Source organism: Leptinotarsa decemlineata, unplaced genomic scaffold (genome assembly GCF_025532065.1).
Source record: "Leptinotarsa decemlineata unplaced genomic scaffold, Ldec_3_MD MMD2_tig00001719_RagTag_RagTag, whole genome shotgun sequence".
NCBI classification, from domain to species: domain Eukaryota; kingdom Metazoa; phylum Arthropoda; class Insecta; order Coleoptera; family Chrysomelidae; genus Leptinotarsa; species Leptinotarsa decemlineata.
This window is the reverse complement of record NW_027412569.1, coordinates 10,785,205-10,799,967: the sequence shown is the minus strand read 5'-3', so window position 1 is coordinate 10,799,967 and position 14,763 is coordinate 10,785,205. Positions and strand designations below refer to the sequence as shown.

The following is a 14,763-nucleotide window of genomic DNA, read 5'->3' as shown; positions in this document are numbered from 1 at the left end:
CAGTAACTGCGTGCGGATTTTCGAGAGCCCAAACATGGTTGTTATGAAAGTTTGTGATAGCATTTCGGGAGAAGTTTGCCTCGTCCGTGAAGAGTACATATTTTAAATATTGAGGATTTCCAGCCAATTTTCTCAAAAACCATTGACACATAGTAATGCGTTGGAGAAAGTCTCGTGCTTGTACCCTTTGAATATGGTATGGATAAAACTGTTGATCGTGGATTATTCTCCAAACTGTGGACTGAGTAGAATTGACAGCTTTAGCAATTACTCTAGTGCTTGTTTCTGGATTCTCCTCGAGAGCGTTCAAAACAGCTTCTTCCAATTCTGGGGTTCGGACTGCTCGTGGTCTTCCAATAATATCAGCTGCCCTCTTAAAGCTACCTGTTTCTGCCAAACGACGGTGGAGACTAGCAAATGTTGGAGCTGAAGGCAGTACTCGATTAGGAGATCGCTCCTGGTAAATACGTCTTGCTTCGCGCGCATTGCCATCCGCAAGGCCATAAACGAAATGCATATCGGCTCAATGAGTATTATTGTTTAAATAATCCATTTTTTCAAAATAAGTGTTTTCTACTTCTACTTGCGGAAACTTCAACAAATCGTCTAACTGTCACAAAATATGTAATTACCAAAACTACCCACAAACGTCAAATTTATTTCCAAAGCATTCTTGTGAAAAATACAAAATATTCGTGATAACTTCAACATGCATCGATTATCAAATAATCAACTTGAAGTTTTCAAGTCCAAATATTTAGAAAACGGTTGCGAACAGCGACAAGTAACAAGGGTAGATTATTTACGTAGATATGATAGAGGAATCGATTTTTTTACTTAAAAATGTGCTAAAAGTACGCCCAAAAAAGTTATGAATCTTTAAAAAAGAAAAAGACGTGTAGCTGGCGCCCCCTACGAGTAAGAGCAATAAGATCATCAGGTTCGAATTCGACACCTCAAAAACCTCCTATTACCAAGTTTCGTTTAATTAAGTTCAGTATTTCAAAAGGTATTTGAAAAAAACGAAAATAAAAATAAAACTTCAACATCCTGTATCTTGGAAACGAAGCGTTTCCGGACATTTATTTATTTGGACAATTCATAGTTCTTTTTTTTTGGCCTAAGATGAAAAACAGAGGTTGCATCTTTTGGTGCAACCAACTGATATTCAGCCTTTCCCGTTTATTTATTGTATCATTATGGGAATAAAGACCTATTGTTATTATTATTGTTATTATATTAGAATATTATGAGGAATCACCTCCTGAAGTTTGTCAAAGTACTTTTGAATCACCCTGTATATTAACAAGTCTTGAAGACTTCAGAGAGGTGGACTTTCATCACATAGAAGTCACTGTGAAAGAAATAATTTATCTTCTGCAGTGTAAAAACACATCAATACATTGAAACATACTATGAATTACAAGATGGTTCATGTGGTGTTCATCCGTTGAAGGTTCTTTGTTGGCCAGGCCGTTTGGCTATCCTCTAATATGACTTCAGAACGTATTACTGCTTTCGCTGCGTCAGAAGTGACAGCTATTCATGTGGAGGCTACATCAAGTCAGGAATATCGTTAAGATATAAAATGAATCAAATGTATGGAATAAATAAATGAAATAAATTAGGGCTCCAGTAATACTCCTCGAGATAAACCATGTTCAACAAGCTTTTATCCAGATATTGAATCATTACAGTTGACTGTTTGATGAATATAATAGTAATAATAACATATTGTTCCTAACATAACATAATGTGTATGTTAGGAACAATATAGAAAAATACAAAAAAGTTCAACTAAATTCGCTCAAATAAAAATGTATGAAATATATGGAATATTGATGATGATACAGTAGTTTATTAATATTTTTGATCTTTTTCATTTCAGTTTGCTGACAGTTTTCAAAAAATTTGACAAAATCACTCCAATGAATCAATTGTTCCCCAATATTTGATCTAGTATTCTAGTACTAGATAATACTACTATACTAGTATTATATTTGATTGGACCATTTGATACTACTTTCCAAACTGATAACAGCAGTTTCAAATAAACTAAAGATGAAAAAATACATTCTGAAAATTCCAATCACAAATAATTTCCAATTTTGAAAAGTATTCGAACTATAGTAGACATTCGTTTGCGTGGAATTTCGATATGCTCCAACCTCGATAAATTTTTTATGTATTTCAAGCCCTAAAAATTCGACAGATGATAAATAGTTGATAGTTTCATTATGATACTTTTTTCGATAATGAGATTAAAAAAAAAATTGTAATGAACATGAATAACCTTTTTCCATAATGAGACCCTTTTTTGACTTCTCCTTCTTCAATCATGAGTCATGAGAGATACAATCGAACGGTTTGGACAGGCCATGAAGCTCAATGGACGTTTGTGACGTGAATAAGAGTCATATTCGAGTAACGTAGTTTGAGAAAAAAGGTACCTACACAATGTTCTCTCCGTCAGAGTTTTCCAAGTTCTGAAATAACTGGAAAACCCAAACGTTTCGACAAAATAAAACTCCGGAAACCTCGCCTCCAGTGATTTTCAATCATAAAAATGTATTTCATCTCTGTGCATCATCCTAACCTTCGTTAATAACTCGACATAAAAGAATACGAGCCACTAAATGAAATTCCTCATAGGCTATTTCTGCAATGACTAAGCATATTACACGAAAAAGTCTAATAACTGTTGGGAATTGACAGAGTTTAATTAAAATGGGGTTTTTATTATCAAACTGATGAAACTGCAGGAGGGAACGTTATGTTGTGATGGAAAAGATCGCAATTTTTTGGGATGAATCTAGAACATGCATGAGTACCGAGCTGATGCTTGATTAGGTTTATGGAAAATTCTCTCACACCTTTGGCAGAGGGTGGAAAAAGTGAAAAATGAGTAACTGTGAGGCTGGGGGCACAAAAATCGCGACGGTCAAGCTTTTGGCGACCGCAGGGTGATGAGGAGGAGTATCTTGCATGGGCATGAAACTTTGGTCTGTTAGTCGTGCTGGAGTAAAGTTGTGAGCGAAATGTCACGTCATCGTAACACAAGTTTACGTCGAAAAGAACTATTGGAGCCAAGTCCACTGATAACAACAGAGTTATTATTACCTAGAGATGGTATTCATTAAATAAATGAAGAAAGACATAGTTTTGGCGAATTTTCTACCCTTCGTTACGAGCTGAAGTGAACATTTTTACTGTCCCATAGAGCAGGTTTTGACATACTTTCTTCTTCATTATCAATTTCCATTTGGTATTGGTCCTATGAAATTTTTGTACACAACACTACTGTAAACACGAGCGACCTTATCACAATAGTTTGTTCTCGTCGCTTCCGCGACGACGTTGATCATCTTCCACTCCGTAAATACACGCCAAGGAAAAATTACAACATTCCATTCACAAAATATAAGGTATCTGACAATGCACCTACAATTATGAGTTCGTCTATTCACAAGCATTTACCTAAAAATGTAAAAGAAGCCAAATATTAAAAAAATATTCAGTAGCTCCCTCAAACAATTCGTGACTGAAACAAATTTCTACTCATTGCAGGAATATTTTAATGGCTAGTGGGGTGGGGCACGAAACAGATCGAGTATCTTCACAACACATGTGTTCTGAAAAAAATGCAAAAACACGTCGATTTTCAATCCAAGGGGGATATCTTCCTATCATAACCTCAACTGTCATACCTCTTCCCCCACCCCTTTGTGACTATCACCCAAACAATTTGAATTGGGAAAGTAATATATGTGACACATCGTTGAAAAGGTAATTTCATAAGGAATTGAGCCATGTCAATTTTAGCTCCCCAACTTTCGATTTTGGCGCCTTCTTGCGACAAAAAACTGTTCCGTATTCCAAATTATGATACTTCATTCGCAAGCTAATTTGACATAAATTCGATGACAATGCATTATGGAGTTTTTCTAGGGGAAAAAAAGATGGCGGCTTCACAATGGCGGACAAGATTTGCAATTATGGTCCAATTCGATTCAAAATTCATAAGTGGATGAAAGATTTCACAGACAGTGGATTGGAAGAAGAGGATGCATTGAATGGACCCCCCGATCTCAAGATTTATCCCCCTTAGATTACTTTTTGTGGGGTCATTTTAAAAGTGAAATATACACCACTCAGCTAGGTTCGTTAGCAGAGTAACGTCAACGTATTATTACCGAATGTCGTCAAATAACCCCCAGACATGCTCCAAAACGTCAGACAACGTTTCGAGCCGAACTTATACTCATGTATGGCAGTGAATGGAAAACACTTCGAGCATCTACTCATCTACGCATCTATGAAATGTGAATTGTAAAACGAAACAGTTGTTTTTTCCGCAATAGAGCGCCAAAATGAAAAGTTGAGTAGCGAACACTCACATGTCTGAATTCCTTATGGAATTATCTTCTCAATGCTGTGTCACCCTTTGTACTTTCCCTAATCAAATTGTATGAGTGAACAAGGGGTGGGGAGAGAAGTATGACAGTTGAGGTAACGATAAATTTGTCCATATTGGATTTAAAATTGACGTGTTTTTGCATTATGTTCACAATACATGTATTTTGAAAAATTCGTTTTCGGTGTTGGGTTAAAATGAACCATAATCACAAATTTCGTCTGCAATTTTGGAGCCACCATCTTGATTTTTTGCATTGAAAAACAATTCATAATTTTCGACCCTAAAAACCACCACTTATCAATTTTGAATCAAATCGGACCATAATTGCAAATCTTGTCCGCCATTGTGAATCCGCCATCTTGTTTTTTCCCCTAGAAAAACTCCATAATGCATTGTCATCAACTTTATGTCGAATCAGCATGCGAATGAAGTATCATACTTTGGAATACGGAACAGTTTTTTTCCCACAAGAAGGCGTCGAAATCGAAAGTTAGGTAGCTAAAATTGACATGGCTGAATTCCTTATGAAATTACCTTTCCAACGATGTGTCACACTTACTACTTTCCCTATTCAAATTATTTGAGTGATAGTCACCGAGGGGTGGGGGAAGAGGTATGACACTTGAGGTTATGATAGGAAAATGTCCCCCTTGGATTGAGAATCGACGTATTTTTGCTTTTTTTCTGCAGAACACTTGTGTTTTCAAGATATTCGATCTGCTTCGTTTTCGGTGCACCACCCTGTATGTATATACGTGTAAGTGTATATATGTATTTTTATGTTGGCTTTTATATATCTTTATTCTTAAATGACTGTAGTCTGTTTTAGTTCTCTTGCATTATATACTTGCATTATATTATATACTATACATTCTATATATCTTGTGAGAAAATAAATATTAATATTATTATTATCTCCCGCCCATGCATCGCCCGATTGCCCCACCACCGCTCGTTTCGTTCGTCACCTATACTGTCGATGTTGCTGTATGCACCGCCACCGTTCTGCCGTCGCGTCGCCTCGCCATCCCTCGACCGTCGCCATTTTCGTGCCCTCATCCTAAGGCCATCCGCACACTGCTAACTCCTCAATCTTGAGGATTTAAATATTCCAGATGGTTGAAGTTTGCCTGCTGTTGTTCAACCACATCCTAATGATTGCTAAATATCAGATAGAAAATTATACGTACCACTTAGTGGTCCTTGTACCGACAGTGCTGAACCAATATCTTCCGATGTTCGGAATTCATTTCCTGGTATTCCGCCAACGCCAGTCTCTGAATCATAAAAAAGTCAACTTCTCCCCTGGTTATGGCATAAAGTCAACTCGTAAATTCAGAAAAACTTCGTGATGTGTTTCGATGCTAATGGCCAATCAATCTCTTGGGCTGCGACAATCATAAAGACAAAGTGGTGGAAATAGTTTTCAGCTTCCATAGTATCGCATAAAATGTTTATAGAGCGCAGAGCCAGCTCCTGAAAGCTTATGAGTGGTTTATAACACCGGTTTTTCACCATCACATTCGTTTTTATTTCCAGAGGAGTGGTTTGATATCAGCTAAAGTTGTTTCGGCTTTATAATAATAGAGAATAATAACAGTTAGAAAGTTTTTGTAAGTAGAAAAATGTTTGTAAGTTGAAAAACGTTTTTTTTTCTGATGCAGCGACATTAGTTTCGAATGGCAGAGAACTACAGCTGTCTATAGTGCAGAAAATCCACATTGCCTGCTTGAAATATATCAACTGTGGAAGTTTAGGTACATTAGAACTCGAATTATTGAATAATATAACTGTATTTTTGCTAACAAATCATTTGGCATGCTCAATCTGAATTCGAAGTGAATTGAAAGGCCTGCTTCTCTTGATTATTTTTCATGATTTTTTTTCAAATCTGAAGTCTACTGTGACAAAACGACATCAATATTCCGAAACGAGGGATAAGACGAAAATAATTCACCCTCAATCAATTGTTGCTGTGACTTCAAGTTCTCGTCCTCGCAGTCAACGCAGAGACCATTGATGATGTCTATCGAAACGTTTGGTACTTCAAATTCCATTCGATCATGGCCTGCTAGTCCAGATTTTGTTCTGTTTGATTTATACATCAATCAATCAACCATGCTTTATTGTCCAAGAAATCCTTGACAAAGCTAGTGAAACTTTATGAAGTCAATGTTATAGTTTTTGAAAAATTTTAAAATCATGATATAGTGTGAACAATCATTATAAGGTTGGAAAATGTAAATATATGAATAAACATAAATAAACAAATCATCGCAGTATTCCTTTAAGTCATCGTTTTGCAGAAGTACTCCTCCAACTGATTTTCTGATTTTTTTTAAAATTTGCTATTGCCCTATACCACATTGGAGGGTGGTTGTATATTTTCTTGATCTCATATATCAAAGAAAATTTTGTAATTGCTGATTTTGGCATTGGCAAGGGTAAATTCTGACTTTATCTCGTGTGGTAACACGTCTGTCATCACACAGATGTGCGATAAAAAAATTGTAGGATATTTAACAAGCGATTTTAATAGAATTTTGTGTGCAGATCACCTAAAAAAATAGTAAAGAAATTCTGTCACCTATAGATAAGTTACAAATTTCACCTGAAATTTTCTTAAAATGGGTTTTTAGGTTCGGTATAGGTTCGATGTTTCTGTATTATATAAGCGGTAAATTGAGTCTGAATTATGGAGCTTTTATGATGAACAAGTTACTACACAATGTGAGTGTATATCTAAGATGAAATACGATTTTAATCTATTCATTTCAATAACAAAACGAATCTAAACTGGAAAAATCCAGTTCCTACTGGAACAAGGTATGTATGTGTCAGTCTGTCTGCCCCCTCCCTAAACCTACTGACTCGATCAGTGTGGAGCCAGCCACTGTGGTGTACACATCAAACAGTTTTGTGCTATCCTTTTGAGAAGAAATGGTTACTAAAGGATGTGTTTGTGAGTCTCATACCATCAAGAAGCAACAAAGGAATATTTCTAATTTTGTTCAAAAGGTGTATTTTCCATTTTTCAAGTATCTTCCTGAAAAGAATCTGAAAGAACTGAAAGAAGGAGTATTCGTTGGGCCTGACATAAGAAAGCTTTCAAAAGATGAAAGCTTTGTCACTAAAATGGATATGAAAGAAAAAAATGCCTGGAATTCATTCAAACTTGTTATAACAGGCTTTGTTGAAAACAAAAAAGATCCAAACTATAAAACTTTGGTTCCTGAATTGATGCAGTACTACAAAATGTTGGGCTGCAACATGAGAGTCCATTCCCTTCACTCATATCTGGACTACTTTCCCGAAAAGCTAGGAGCTGTAAGTGAGAAACAAGGAGAACTGTTCCATCAAGACATAAAAGAAATGGAACGCAGATACTGAGGTCCGTGGAATGTTAACATGATGGCAGACTAGTGTTGGATGTTAAAAAGGGGAAATTCACAAGAACACAGCCAAAAAAGTACCAGAAGAAGCTTTGACGAAAAAAGAAAACGTTTTTACAAAGACTTATAATCACTTTGCAAACACCTGTGTCTCACTATCATGCTTAGTTCAGCTATGTAGCATTGTTTCTTTTTGCTTTTACTTCATGTTAAAATAATAAAAATTAATCCACAATTCCTCGTTTTTTTCTACTTTTTTAATCATTTCATCCTTATTTTGTGGGCAAACACGTGATAGATTCAATTCAATTCAATTTTATTTGGAATATGTTATTATTATGGTTAGGACCACTAGGAATTTGAGGAAAGCAGCCTAAGCGCAGGTGGCTTGTAATGTGCTTCCGTCTGTCTCCCCGTGGAAGTACTTTAAAAATATATCAGGCACAAAAGTAATAAAAGATTAAATAACTGTTGCAGTTGTATTAGTGAAAAGACAGAGGAAGCTGGTATATTTTATGAGAATAAGTACCTATAATTATCTATACATATAGGTTTACATAATATTGGAAATAGGTACACATACACTGAAAGAAACATTGGAAGATTATGGGTGTTATTCACAATTATGAATTCTTTTGTATTTTTTTATTCTTTAAAAATGTAGTATTTATCTTTATTTCAAGGGAAAGCATGTTATACAGCTTTGGAGCGAAATAGTAGACTGAACGTTGGGTATGACTTTTTTTGTAAAGGGGTATATCAATGGATAAATTATGTACATTTCTGGTGTACTTTGTATTTGCCTTAGAATAATTGATATTGTTTGAGTATATCCAAATACGACACTGGTGTGCATACAAACTTCTTATGTCAAGCAGATTAGTTTCAGAATAGAGTTTTTCTGTATCAAATTGTCTGTTTTTTTTCAACATTATTTTCAAAACTGTATTCTGGAGCAACTGTACAATATTTAGCACATTCTCAAACATTACACCTCACACTGTGATACAATATCGTATAACTGACTCACCAATAGATTTGTAAACAATAATCAAGAATTTTTTTGTGAGTATATCCCTGAGTTCATACATTTTATAGCTAAGATGTCTGAGTCTTTTTACTATATATTGCAAATGTTCATCCCATCTCAGATGTTGGTCCATTACAACTCCTAAATACTTTAGTTTAGTTACTTTTTCAATATATGGTCATTCACAAATGGTTTCAGAACACTTTGGCATATGTAAATAAATTTTTTGTTGGACAGGTTGGTGGTTGCTCAGAAGAGTGAAAGTAATAAATTTCGATTTTTCAACATTAAGGTTGAGAAGATTGTTACTTAACCAAATTTATATTTTACCTAAACACTCTTCTGCTACTTTATATACCTGTTGCCATGTATTACCTGTACAGATAATTGCAGTATCGTCAGCATATGATATAAGGTAGATATGAAGTAGATAGGAGGTAGATATGAGGTAGATATGAGATAAAAACAAATGTCATTTTTGAAATCAGAGCAGAAAGCTACATAAAGATCAGTTAACGAAATCAAAACAATTTTTCAACAAGTTTTTTGCATACCTGTGTTATTTGCTGCTGAATTGGTGTATTTTTTATGAATTAGGCAAACGATTTCTTGAAGGAATAAACAAGGTACAGTAAGAATTGACTAATTGATGAAATGTGGTTTGCAATGGTCTTGTGATTTTGCCCTACATATGTATCTGACAACCCTTTTTTGTAGAACAAATACGGAATTTAGTAGTTTCTGACTACAAAAGCTCCACAAGGCAATTTCATATCTCAAGTGCGACTCTATCAAGGAAAAATACACAGTTCTGGCTAAGGCTGAGGCCGTTAAAAACAATCAAACAATGAGAAATCAAGAACAAAAAAATTTTCATTTAGAAATAGACAGACTTCCTCTATGTCACATAAATAGACTTCTGAAATACTATTATTTGAACTGTTCCTTTTCATTTCCAAGAAAATTCTTTCATAACGCTTGAAGTAAAGCATAAACACACATACACAGTCCAACTTGACATGTAGTTTTAAAATGTACGAATAAAGTTCGGTTATGTTCCCATTCATAACAATTTACTATCTCCGACAAGCGTATACGGATGCTGCTGAACATATAATGTGAGATGGAAATTACATATTTCATGGAAGTTTCATATTTCATGTCGTATTTCTTTGTGCGGTGCACATTTCAAAACCTTTCATTTTTAGTACGTTTCGTGAGGCCCGCTTTCTGAGCCGTTGACTACAGTTTTTGAGAGGAATATTCCGGGAAATTGGATTCGAAATATATTTTATAAGGTTGAACTCCTTATAGAAACGAAATTTGTTCGAGTTCCAGCAATAAATGAAAGCAAAAAACAAAAAAGTGAACACAGGTTACTATGCTATATTGCAATTGAAAAATATGTTCAATACCAATCAACTCAGCAATATACAGAGCTATTCAAATTCGTTTCTGTACATGGGAATCTCGTAAACGATAAGAGATAGAGTGTCGGTTGAATCATGGCAAAGTTGTGTATTTTAGAGACCTATTCAAAGATGTAAAGATGTAAATACAGATCCGTATTTAAAAATTCAAAGATGGGGGTGGCCCGAGTCAGATGACACCCTGTATAAAAGATTCATGGATATATTCTGAGAGCCCACATCGAGTGCCAATAGCAAAATGTGGACAGATTTTCAATATATCTGCGAATAAAGAAGATATAGGCAAAAAAATAATTTGGGATTTTTTTTGTATTTCCTGTATATCTCCAGAACTAAAAGAGCTATATTCGGTTTCTTCACATCATTGGATAGGTCTCTGAAATACACAACTTTGCCACAAATTAACCGACACTCTATCTCTTATCGTTTAAGAGATCCCCATGAACAGAAACGAATTTGAATAGCCCTGTATATTATGCTCTAATCTACTGCAACATATCGTCGGCCATATTTTCAAAAATATAAAATTTTTAACAGTTTTATGTATTTATGTTTTCGAGTATATAATGTTATTTATGCAACATGTTGATATGTAAGAAGCATAATCTCTGCCAATTATGATGAAAAGTGTCGACCAATATTTGTAAAACTTAAAATAATGACCCTATATTCAGTTATTGTCTATGAAAATCTGCTTCTTGTTCAAAAAAAACTTGATGAATAAAGCTGCTCACAAGGATATAGACCAACTTGATACTTAACATGTATTTATTTTGTTGTTGAGAGGTTAAGTAGTAGAGGAAATTCACTACATTTTTTTCTATCTCACAAAGCAAAAACCAGTATCATTATCATTAATATCGATTTCTCACTTTCAGGCTCATCCAATTTGCGGGTCTCATTGTGCCAAAACTGGATTACCAACATTCCTAGATTCGGCGACGAGTGAATGAATAAAATGAAAACAGAAAAATGAAATGAAGTCAAGTCTAAACTATTCGAATATTCAAGGACCACACTTTTTCAATCGTTCCGATATGATACGCCAAACACTTGAGTATTGAAGTTGATTGATTTCCTGTGAGATAATTCCCACCAGAGTACAGTGCATATGGCTGGATCTGCTGAAAATTTCAGTAACGGAAGATAAACAAAAAACTTGTTTTCGAAGACTGAGTTTGTCAACTCCATATATTTCACATCCAAACTTATTGATTGGAGTGACAAATTCAAAAACTAAACGTCTTTCCATGGTAGATGAAAAAAACAAAAGAAAAAAGGACCTTTCTTGAACATAAATTGAATATTTTCTCAATTGCGATGGAACGTACACCAGCGATATTTCCGTTTTCTGATTTTTCTAACTGGGTTCATATTTAGGAATTTTTTTTTCCATCTTCCATATGAAGAGTCTGATTTTGAAAAATATTGAATTTTCCAATATTTAAAACCTATTTCCTTAAAGAAATTTCCAAAAATGTTTCTAGATATGCACTGTTCTCTAGGACCTCGATGAATTTGAATGTCATGGAATTGCAAATGTGAATTATTGTTCACTACTTGATAAATTCAGTTTCATTTAAAAATCCCTTGATGTACATAAACCAAACTCCTCCTTGATATATAGTAGACTGAATCATATATATATGAATGTGTAGAATACATTGTGCATTTTCACTGCCACATAAGTTTTAGAGAAATTCCTGATAAGATAGAAGCAAAAGAGAGAATACCCGATAGACTGCAATAAAATTAATAAATGACAACAGATCCTTCTGTTTATGTCCCAGAATAGCTCAAGAAAACAGAATACAGGCTTTACCGAATTGTTGAAATTGATACTTTTTCTGCATTATTACTCTGCGGTTTTCAATAATGTTTTTGCATAAAGTCTGTATTTTGTCTTTCGAATCTCAACTGGAAGTGAAGATTATTAGGAGTATTTGCGAGTAAGTAAAGATGTCAAAAGGCTTATGTAACCATATTGCACAAATCAAGTAAATATATCTACTTTTGTACTACTGACTATGAACCAAGCTGGCAAAATGAAGCAGGGTTTGGGTATTCCCAAGAAATTTTTCAGTATTTTGTGCCAGACCCTGTTCAATTTTAACGCTCTGTATAATCCTGTCCATGAGCATAACTGAGGAAATCAATTTGATACCACTTTTCGTTACTAATATATGAATCTTGTGAGTTTTCTATGAATCAGAAATCAACGACTGAGCCATATTTTTATAACAAAATGTTATAGTCTCATATTTTAATCGCCTCAGAAATGCCCGTGGCTGCATCTAAGTCATTATACCTATGTTTTTGTTTAAACAAATGTAAGTCAAAACTCCAACCCCGATAGATTAGTTTATTGTATATTCAGAAGTGTCGATATAAACTGAGATATAGATAGTAACTTACTCAATCACTGAGAGTTTCAGAAACATTATTTCTGAAGTCGATGTTAGGTCAACTAGTTGTGTCGGTGTGATTCAGAACTTTTCTAAATCCGCTAGAATATTTGTGTTTGAACATTTATGAAGTCACGTGTAACAAACGCTATCACTTCGTTTCCACTTCCATTGTCCATTTTCAGTGTCTACTTATCATTTCGAATACGAACTTCTTCTTTAGCTGAACTTTCATTGATATTCCTTTTAGTTTCCTCAAACTAATTTCTTCATTAACACCTCTCCTCACATATGTTTTCTAAATAACATTTCACAGGCATCATTTCACACTTTGATGAAACAGATATTTCTTCACATAATTTTCAATTCTATGGTTTTCTTAATTGCTTGGTCTTACTATATTTTGAATCGTATCCTCATCATTTCTATTTTCCTTAATTACTTTTTCTACAATCTCAGTTATTTTCCTATTCACTTGTCACTTCTTTCTAAAACCTCTGTGTTTTTATACACATCATTTTCTGAATGAATTCTCCAGTTTCGTTATCTATAGTGACTAATGGAATATCATAGATATTGTGAATTATGTTGAATTTCATCTGAAACTGTCAATTATGTTCTGGTTCATATTTATTGCACATCCTTAGTTTTCTTACCTATCCTTCATTTGATCCACCCATTCCTTATTATTTTCCATATCAATAACTGCAGTGGACTTTTCCAAATATTCTAGTTTTTGTTAAATAAAAACAGCATGTATGAAGTGATCTGTAGAAATACAATATAACGCAAAATCTACATAAATGTATGTACTGGCAACAAATATTTGTACTTTATTATAAGGAAACTTAGGAAGCAACTGTTCGTTTTTGCTTTTTAAAGCATTTCGTGCAAGCAAAACAAACAACATTGGTAATAATGTTGAATGTAGCATAGAAATTGTAAACTACATACGAGTTTTTCAGATAAAACGCTTATGCAAGTTTATTGTATGGGATTTTTCCTAATGACGTTTGAATGCTGGTCGTTCACGATTGGAAAAGTCTCTATTAGGTGAATTGCCTGATTTCAACATTGAAATGGCCCGTTATGGAATTGTGGCAAACAAGAATAGAATGTACTCTCTCGAAGACAAGATTGGACTGGTTTCTATGAAATTTCGTAACAAATACTTTCCTTCTCATACTTTTACTATTTGTTATTCATCAATTGAATATTGATCTTTTTTTTGCCTGAACATTTTTCGAATATTTAGCCAATAATTACTCTCTGAAGTCATACCTGTTGAGAATAATATGTGTGGTAAATATTTTCGATGGAATAATCCCGATTCAGATTGATATTTCTTTTGCAACTATTCTTCAGTTCCATCCAACGCGATGTTCTCCGTCTGTATTCTGATAATTTTGATCCTGTTAATCATTTTTCCGATGTGATCGCTATGCTCATTCTCAAGCAATTTCAATGGTCATTCAGTTTCACAGTACAAGTACAATTTTTACTTCTTCCTGTTTTTTTATTGAGTTTTGTATGTATAAATATGAATCCCAGTCAATATTTAATTTTATAAGACGTTCTAATATAACATACACAGGGTGTTTCAGATATTTCTTATCATCTTTAGAAACATCAAAGATATTTCTAAATTTGACTTACAATTTGTTACACTCTATGACATTTGGTTTTTGTACATACATACAAATTCATTACAAGTACGATAAAAACAGTGTAAGACATCGGAGATGTATTTAAACTTGTATCCTGAAAGACGACAACCACATCGAACTATGTTCAAGTTTTTGGATCAAAATCTCACCAAGTTTGGTTCGTTTGAAAGGCCATTGAAAAAATACGGAGACAGGATCAACAATCAAAATTTCATAAATGAGGTGTGTATGAAGTTAATTATACATTGTGTCCTTTTCAATGAAAATAGAACTTTGAACAAATGAAAATGATAGTGTAAGGATAGAAGTAAATCACAGCAAATGCTCAAAATACTGGCCTTGTTCATGATAACACAACTGTGCCCTTTTTCTAATATTTTTCACTGCACGTTAACAATCCTCTGTTGTAGATCCTCAATATT

General features: G+C 34.1%; 1 protein-coding gene across 1 annotated transcript in view; it reads left to right on the top strand.

Annotated features, from left to right (window-relative positions):
• Positions 1-14,327, top strand: part of LOC111515682 (uncharacterized) — a 145,272-nt gene extending 130,945 nt beyond the window's left edge. The window contains exon 8 of the mRNA XM_023171892.2: positions 11,148-14,327. The gene's annotated coding sequence lies outside the window, so the exon portion shown is untranslated. The remainder of the gene's footprint in view (positions 1-11,147) is intronic.
• Positions 14,328-14,763: the final 436 nt, after the last annotated feature.